Source organism: Schistocerca serialis, chromosome 3, assembly GCF_023864345.2.
Source record: "Schistocerca serialis cubense isolate TAMUIC-IGC-003099 chromosome 3, iqSchSeri2.2, whole genome shotgun sequence".
Classification (NCBI taxonomy): domain Eukaryota; kingdom Metazoa; phylum Arthropoda; class Insecta; order Orthoptera; family Acrididae; genus Schistocerca; species Schistocerca serialis.
In genome coordinates, this window is record NC_064640.1 from 395616007 (window position 1) to 395625561 (window position 9555).

Genomic DNA, 9555 nt, shown 5'->3' on the forward strand with positions numbered 1-9555 from the left:
CTCAGTCCTGTAATTTTACAAAAAATTGCCGGCCGCGGTGGTCTAGCGGTTCTAGGCGCTCAGTCCGGAACCGCGCGACTGCTACGGTCGCAGGTTCGAATCCTGCCTCGGGCATGGATGTGTGTGATGTCCTTAGGTTAGTTAGGTTTAAGTAGTTCTAAGTTCTAAGGGACTGATGACCTCAGCAGTTAAGTCCCATAGTGCTCAGAGCCATATGAACCATTTTTTTTTACAAAAAATTACTTGTTATGTTGATGATGTGATTATAGCAGAACCCTCTTGGGAACACCACAACGACACATTAAATCAGTTTTTACAGATCATGAAAGAGCATGGGGTCACAGTAAATGTAACAAAATCCAAATTTGGAAAGCGAGAGGTCAAATTTGTAGGACCCATAATTTCAGAGAAAAGGTTAATGCTCAACCCAGAAATACTAATGGCAATCAAAGAATTCTGTACTCCGTATAATAAGAAAACTCTGAGGATTTCTAGGTCTCACCGGATTCTATAAAAAATTTATTTGTATCGACTCTCTCGCAACACCACGCCTATGTGCATTGACTGGAAAAAACACGCCATGGGTATGGGATCAACAAACCAATGAAGAATTTTTAAAAGTGAAAAACGCACTAACAACAGCAGCGATTTTAGCACATCCTGATCTAACACAAAATTTTTGTATGGCCACTGATAGCACGAAAACAGGTTTAGGAGTTGTTTTATTCCAAGAATACGAACAGGCAGGGCTAAGATCATATAGAACAACTGCATTTGCCAGTCATGTACTCACAAAAAGCGAGAAAAACTATTCAGCCACGGAGCTGGAAGCATTGGCCATTGTATGGGGCTTCCAACGTTTTCGATACTTCCTATTCGGAAGAAAAACGAAACTATACACTGACCACAAAGCATTAGAATTTCTGTTATCTGCCAAACTAACTCATGGGAGGTTAGCCAGATGGATGTTAATACTACAACAATTTGACTTCACTATTACACACATACCACGACCAGCGAATGTATTAGCAGATACTTTATCACGATGTCCACAGGGTGCATCCAATAGCATAGGTTTGGAAGCAGCAGAAGACCAGTTTACAATGTACTTCAAAAATGGTTCAAATGGCTCTGAGCACTATGCGACTTAACTTCTGAGGTCATCAGTCGCCTAGAACTTAGAACTAATTAAACCTAACTAACCTAAGGACATCACAAACATCCATGCTCGAGGCAGGATTCGAACCTGCGACCGTAGCAGTCGTTCGGCTCCAGACTGTAGCGCCCAGAACCGCACGGCCACTCTGGCCGGCTTACAATGTACTATATGAAGCAAATACCTGTCGAAAACCACATTACGACAGCATTGAAAAACATAGGCAAAGAAAAGGACAAGGATCCCGAAATACTAGGAATCAAACACAAGTGGAGAAGTAAGGATTTTCCAGACATTCGACAGCACTATCTCGTAAAAAACAATGTTTTATTTTTTAGACGAAATGTTGCTACGAATGAATGGTTAATTTATATCCCAGATGAACTAATTAATAAGTACATATGATATACACATTTAAGTAATGGCCACTTTGAACCAAAGAAATTCTTTTTAAAAATAAAACAAACAAGCCATTTTCCTAATATGAAAAGATGAATTAGAACAGTATTAGTCAAATGCAAAAAATGTATGAGGGCTAAACACGTCACTTTCCAAACCAAACCACCTATGTTTCCAATAATCCCTAAAAAATTAAAACAAATAGCTGCAACAGATTTGATGGGGCCCCTCCCACCCACAAAAAATGGATATATTTTCATATTTGTCGTTTTGGAACTTACTTCTAAATGTGTTACCTTGACACTATCTACATCTACATCTACATCTATACTCCGCGAGCCACCTTACGGTGTGTGGCGGAGGGTACTTATTGTACCACTATCTGATCCTCCCTTCCCTGTTCCATTCACGAATTGTGCGTGGGAAGAACGACTGCTTGTAAGTCTCCGTATTTGCTCTAATTTCTCGGATCTTTTCGTTGTGATCATTACGCGAGATATATGTGGGCGGTAGTAATATGTTGCCCATCTCTTCCCGGAATGTGCTCTCTCGTAATTTCGATAATAAACCTCTCCGTATTGCGTAACGCCTTTCTTGAAGTGTCCGCCACTGGAGCTTGTTCAGCATCTCCGTAACGCTCTCGCGCTGACTAAATGTCCCCATGACGAATCGCGCTGCTTTTCGCTGGATCATGTCTATCTCTTCTATTAATCCAACCTGGTAAGGGTCCCATACTGATGAGCAATACTCAAGAATCGGACGAACAAGCGTTTTGTAAGCTACTTCTTTCGTCGATGAGTCACATTTTCTTAGAATTCTTCCTATGAATCTCAACCTGGCGCCTGCTTTTCCCACTATTTGTTTTATGTGATCATTCCACTTCAGATCGCTCCGGATAGTAACTCCTAAGTATTTTACGGTCGTTACCGCTTCCAATGATTTACCACCTATGGCATAATCGTACTGGAATGGATTTCTGCCCCTATGTATGCGCATTATATTACATTTATCTACGTTTAGGGAAAGCTGCCAGCTGTCGCACCATGCATTAATCCTCTGCAGGTCCTCCTGGAGTACGTACGAGTCTTCTGATGTTGCTACTTTCTTGTAGACAACCGTGTCATCTGCAAATAGCCTCACGGAGCTACCGATGTTGTCAACTAAGTCATTTATGTATATTGTAAACAATAAAGGTCCTATCACGCTTCCCTGCGGTACTCCCGAAATTACCTCTACATCTGCAGATTTTGAACCGTTAAGAATGACATGTTGTGTTCTTTCTTCTAGGAAATCCTGAATCCAATCACAAACCTGGTCCGATATTCCGTAAGCTCGTATTTTTTTCACTAAACGTAAGTGCGGAACCGTATCAAATGCCTTCCTGAAGTCCAGGAGTACGGCATCAATCTGCTCGCCAGTGTCTACGGCACTGTGAATTTCTTGGGCAAATAGGGCGAGCTGAGTTTCACATGATCTCTGTTTGCGGAATCCATGTTGGTTATGATGAAGGAGATTTGTATTATCTAAGAACGTCATAATACGAGAACACAAAACATGTTCCATTATTCTACAACAGATTGACGTAAGCGAAATAGGCCTATAATTATTCGCATCTGATTTATGACCCTTCTTGAAAATGGGAACGACCTGCGCTTTCTTCCAGTCGCTAGGTACTTTACGTTCTTCCAGCGATCTACGATAAATTGCTGATAGAAAGGGGGCAAGTTCTTTAGCATAATCACTGTAGAATCTTAAGGGTCTCTCGTCTGGTCCGGGTAACAGGTCTTACTATAAGTAAAGCATTTAGACAAGATTTTCTCAGACAAGTAGGTCGAGTGGAACGAATAATTTCGGATAATGGCCCACAATACAAATCAGTGCAATGGCAGAACACGTTAAAACAACACAAAATAAAACCCATCTACATATCTAAGTACAAACCTAGCGTAAATCCAGCGGAACGATCTATGAAGGACATAGGCACTTTATGCCGGCAAAAGACACAACATTTGGGATATATACTTTAAAGATTTTCAAGAAGTAATAAATGAAATGCCACATAGCACTACACTACTACCTCCAGTTACTCTACTTAAAAATATTGAACCCCGAAACATAACCAGAGAAAATGTTAGATTTCCTATTGTACCACGCAGACAGCACAAACAAGTCATAGCAACAGCACTCTCGAACATCAGAAAGGCAGCCATTAAAAGAAAAGAAAGAGGAGATAGAGCAGCAATTAAAAGAACATTCTCAGTAGGCCAGAAAGTATTTGTAAAAACACACCATCTCTCCAGCAAACAGAAACACAAAATACACTCCTGGAAATGGAAAAAAGAACACATTGACACCGGTGTGTCAGACCCACCATACTTGCTCCGGACACTGCGAGAGGGCTGTACAAGCAATGATCACACGCACGGCACAGCGGACACACCAGGAACCGCGGTGTTGGCCGTCGAATGGCGCTAGCTGCGCAGCATTTGTGCACCGCCGCCGTCAGTGTCAGCCAGTTTGCCGTGGCATACGGAGCTCCATCGCAGTCTTTAACACTGGTAGCATGCCGCGACAGCGTGGACGTGAACCGTATGTGCAGTTGACGGACTTTGAGCGAGGGCGTATAGTGGGCATGCGGGAGGCCGGGTGGACGTACCGCCGAATTGCTCAACACGTGGGGCGTGAGGTCTCCACAGTACATCGATGTTGTCGCCAGTGGTCGGCGGAAGGTGCACGTGCCCGTCGACCTGGGACCGGACCGCAGCGACGCACGGATGCACGCCAAGACCGTAGGATCCTACGCAATGCCGTAGGGGACCGCACCGCCACTTCCCAGCAAATTAGGGACACTGTTGCTCCTGGGGTATCGGCGAGGACCATTCGCAACCGTCTCCATGAAGCTGGGCTACGGTCCCGCACACCGTTAGGCCGTCTTCCGCTCACGCCCCAACATCGTGCAGCCCGCCTCCAGTGGTGTCGCGACAGGCGTGAATGGAGGGACGAATGGAGACGTGTCGTCTTCAGCGATGAGAGTCGCTTCTGCCTTGGTGCCAATGATGGTCGTATGCGTGTTTGGCGCCGTGCAGGTGAGCGCCACAATCAGGACTGCATACGACCGAGGCACACAGGGCCAACACCCGGCATCATGGTGTGGGGAGCGATCTCCTACACTGGCCGTACACCACTGGTGATCGTCGAGGGGACACTGAATAGTGCGCGGTACATCCAAACCGTCATCGAACCCATCGTTCTACCATTCCTAGACCGGCAAGGGAACTTGCTGTTCCAACAGGACAATGCACGTCCGCATGTATCCCGTGCCACCCAACGTGCTCTAGAAGGTGTAAGCCAACTACCCTGGCCAGCAAGATCTCCGGATCTGTCCCCCATTGAGCATGTTTGGGACTGGATGAAGCGTCGTCTCACGCGGTCTGCACGTCCAGCACGAACGCTGGTCCAACTGAGGCGCCAGGTGGAAATGGCATGGCAAGCCGTTCCACAGGACTACATCCAGCATCTCTACGATCGTCTCCATGGGAGAATAGCAGCCTGCATTGCTGCGAAAGGTGGATATACACTGTACTAGTGCCGACATTGTGCATGCTCTGTTGCCTGTGTCTATGTGCCTGTGGTTCTGTCAGTGTGATCATGTGATGTATCTGACCCCAGGAATGTGTCAATAAAGTTTCCCCTTCCTGGGACAATGAATTCACGATGTTCTTATTTCAATTTCCAGGAGTGTACATAAGTTTTACACTACATACAAAGGACCTGTCATAATTAGCTGAATTGCTCATGATAATGCTGTGAAACTAATGAACCCAAAAACAGGCAAAACCTTAGGACTTCACCATGTGATCCATATTACAAAGTTTGAAGATTAATTTTATTACTGGTAAATAATCAGCACAATATTTCAAGTTTATGTTGCAGATAACATTGTCAGGAGAAAGAAGAACGAAGAGAGAGGAAGGTGGGAAAAAGAAAGTAGTTTCAGTAAAAACAAAAACAAAAATAACACCAATAGTACCATAGATTAAGGTGAAGGGATAAAGCGTAAATAGTCTAACAGCATGAAATGCTATACACCGTGACACTACACAAAAATAAAAAACGAATTTAAGTATTCTTGTAGAAGTTAAGACTCGAAATATCTTACAATTGTAACATGGAAAGGGTGCCGAAATTTGTAAAGCTTTTTAATAAGGCGTAAAACAGTGTAGGTACTAGACATGTGTCAGATGATTATAAATAAAACTTTTTGTAAGAACCATTGTAAAAACTCCAGCAAGGACCAGATGCAATGACCCACAAGTTGCAATGCGAGAAGTATCAAGAAAGAAAGGGATGTAATTAGCAAGATACAATTCCTACAAGGCAAAAGCGTCGAGAGAAGGGAAAGGACAGCGAGACCAACAGAGGGCCCTTGTAGCTGAAGTGGGCAGTAAATCTGCTGCTAAGCCGAACCACAGAGTGGCGGAACCCTGCTGGGACAGAACACGGAAGGCGAAGAGGGCCCTGGAATGCCCTGACTCAGCGGAGCGAGCAAAAAACGGCCCGACGAGAAGACGGCTTGGGCAAACCACCACTGGCAAAAAATATATGTAAAAGTCACACTACTGCTATTAAACAGCACACTGATGCACGAAACTGAAGAAAACGTCCACAAAGTAGAAATGATATGTCCAAACAATTTATCAAACTGTTACTAAGAGGAGAACTTCAAAGCGACTAGTTATCAATAAATATTCCCATATCCTGCCCAGAGAAGAACCAAGAATCAAGTAAGAAGCAGAGAAAATGCAGGAAGAACAGAAGTTGAAGATTCGCAAGATTGAGACCAAGAAAGAAGGTGGGTGAAGAACAGACGACATACCTTCCGAAATCCCTAGCCTATTGTAAACTAGTCGTCTGCAAAGTATTACAACAAAAAACGACCACATTCAGCGACACATAACGATGACTTTCACGCATACAAAGCCAGTAAACCACGAAATTCTGCACTCACAGCTCCATTCCATTATGGGACCTCCACAACAGCAACACACAGTTGCAAAGCCAACAAGGAACGACGAACGAAGCTGTAAATCAAATACTTGCCCTCATCCATCTCGCTCAAGTCCATCAACTTCATACAAAAACATTCGCCAACCTCATGCTTAAACACTCATAGGATTGTGTGAATGTATGAAATCAAATTATGTGATGTAGGAATTGTGCAAAAGAAATGTGTGAAAAACTAAATAGGTTAAGCACACCACACAGCTAATAAACTACAAAATAACAGTAATTGACTATGGACTTAAGTAAAAAATAGAGTATCGATAAAAATAAGTCATTAGTTCTGAAATGGACAGTATATAAAGAACAAAAGTAAGACATAATAAACACTAAAACTATATGCCACTTATTTTCTCCTCATAAAAATAAAAGAGTAACTATATTTTCTTATTTTCTCCTTATAAAAACAAAGAATAAAAAATTATCTTGTTGGATGTTTTCCCCTTTTTTAACATTTGTACCATTTGTTAGGATAATATCTCAATACTTGTGTATGTATATTTCTTTGTCAAAGCAATTCTTGGAAATAATTCTTATTTGTTAGTGTAACAATGTTGAAGTGAGTGTCTAGAAAGTAAAACATTTTACTTGTATATGATATTTAGAAAATGTGTTAGGAATAGATTTTACTTAATTACTACATTTATAAAAAAAATATTTCTCAGAAAATCGATGTGAAAGACTCCTCAGTTTCAATAACAAACTTCTTAAAAAACAAACTTCACACTTAAATAAAGAAAGAAAATAATTACAAATTAATAATTATAATAGCATAAAATATTCTTCTCTTGTCAATATAAACATATTTTTGAGAACAATATGGAAGAATATAAAAATATAAATTAGTAATACAAACTAGCATAGAACCAGGATAACGTGGCTGAACATTAGGCAACAAAATTTAGATAAAGGAATAATTTTTGACTGACTTAGACAACGATTCAATCATTGCCTAATTTCAGTGCAAAAATTAAGTTCGAAGGGTGGTGATATGTAAGGTGTCAGGCAAATCCAACACCTTCCACGAAAACCCTGACGTGATAAGCAAATCCGGCAGTATGTCACATAGCTCTGAATAAATCCTGACATTAAATTAACCAAAGTAATACGATCAACGAGTGAGCAAATGGAATATCACAGACTAACACAAGAACACCTAAATGCATGTCATACCTTCCCACCGTGAAACAGATGCAGTTCCGAGGGAAGAAATGAGAACAGAAGCCGAGAGCAGAACTGTGTTAAGGGGCTCCGGAAAGGCTCAAAATCATGAAAAGTTCAATTTTTACTTTTTTGCGTTTTCTGAATCTGCAGACTATTACCTTTTAATAGATATATAATTTATTCAATTCCGAAGACTACAACTATTTTTAAATTTTTTTTTAAATGTGTTCTACATGGGCGTGACCCACCGTGGCGCTGTTAAACTGCATTCAAATGGTGTTATTATTAACGTCCGTGTTCATCAGGTACATTTTAGTGATGTGAGATAAAGTATGTGTTGTGGCTAACCTGTGATGGTTCAATATATATATCGCTGGTGTGATTGTCGATTGTTTCATGTTTATTTACTCTGTCGTTATCTCGAAAATATTCGTAATTAATTCTGTTTCTTGAGTCTCTGTTTTGTTGAAGTATAATAATGAGTAAAAGTAAAGTTATTAGAAATCCTCTGAAGGCTTTTAAGAAAAGGAGAAATGTTGGAAAGTCAAAGGTATGTGTTATTACTGTAAACAATAAAGACGATAACCAAGTGAGTGAACCTAACCTCTCAAGTACACCTGCCCATAGCAGTCAAAGTGGGAAAGAAAATACTTCACAGAAGAAGCTTGGTTCAATGAGTGAAAACTATGAATGTTTTATGGGCGAATCGGATGTGAATGAAATATTTGATATGTCGGTTCTCAAAGGAATTTTTTCAAACTGTGTAAGATGTATTCATTGTAGTGAAGTTGGTCTGGAACTCTCCATAATAAAGCACGTAGGACTTGCTAGTGAAGTACAACTGAAATGTGATAAGTGTTCATACATGACCACCTTTTGGAACAGTGTTGCAGTAACTGCAAGTGAAGAAAATGGTAGCAAAATCTACGAACACAACAACGAGCGATGCTTGCTTTAGACAAGGAACGCCTTCAGGCTGCAGACAGGGCTGTAAAGAGTATAGAAATACAAGCAAGAGTAAACAGGAGGAGGAACAAGAGGTAGCTGGAGGAGGAGTTTGCAGAGGATGAAGATAATCCATCCAATGGACCTGGAATGCACTAAAAAGTTAATCCAATCTTTGTCGCTCGATTCCCAAAACTTTTATTTTCTCATACTAATTACATGTTTTCTAAGGATCTTCCAAACATATTTGTTTCAAACTTTCAGTAAATGTTACACAGTACCTTCTGCATAATTTAACACAGCCTTTCTCCAAAAAACTGTATATTTTTGAATATATAAATAAAAAATTTCAAAAAAATGTTGTGAATTTTCATTACAATTGAAAAAAAATCATCTTTAATAAATGAACTAAAATTTTGCAAAATACCTGTGTTAAGTTGTAGCCCATATTCCAATAAATAATCTGTAAAAAGTTCAACTTCCTACCTCAAATACTTTGTGAGGAAAGATGTAATTTATAAGCGTTATTTTAACATTGCAAGTATAGGGCGTTCCGGAGCCCCTTAAGGTAGAAGGCCCTACGATAGGGACGGACACCCGCAACGCCTGCCGAACACCAGGACCACCCCCCAGCCCATGTTAAAAGATAGGGCCCTCCAGAAGAACAGTATAGATCTTACGATAACGCTAAAAGGACCACACCAGCTGCAAGTTTTAGCGTGAGACTTTTTCGCGTCTCTGTTACGTTGCAAACGTTAGAAACATTGCCCCACCACGAAAAGTATAACTTTTTCATTGGATAGACAGAATTTTTGTAGGCGGAGCTTAAG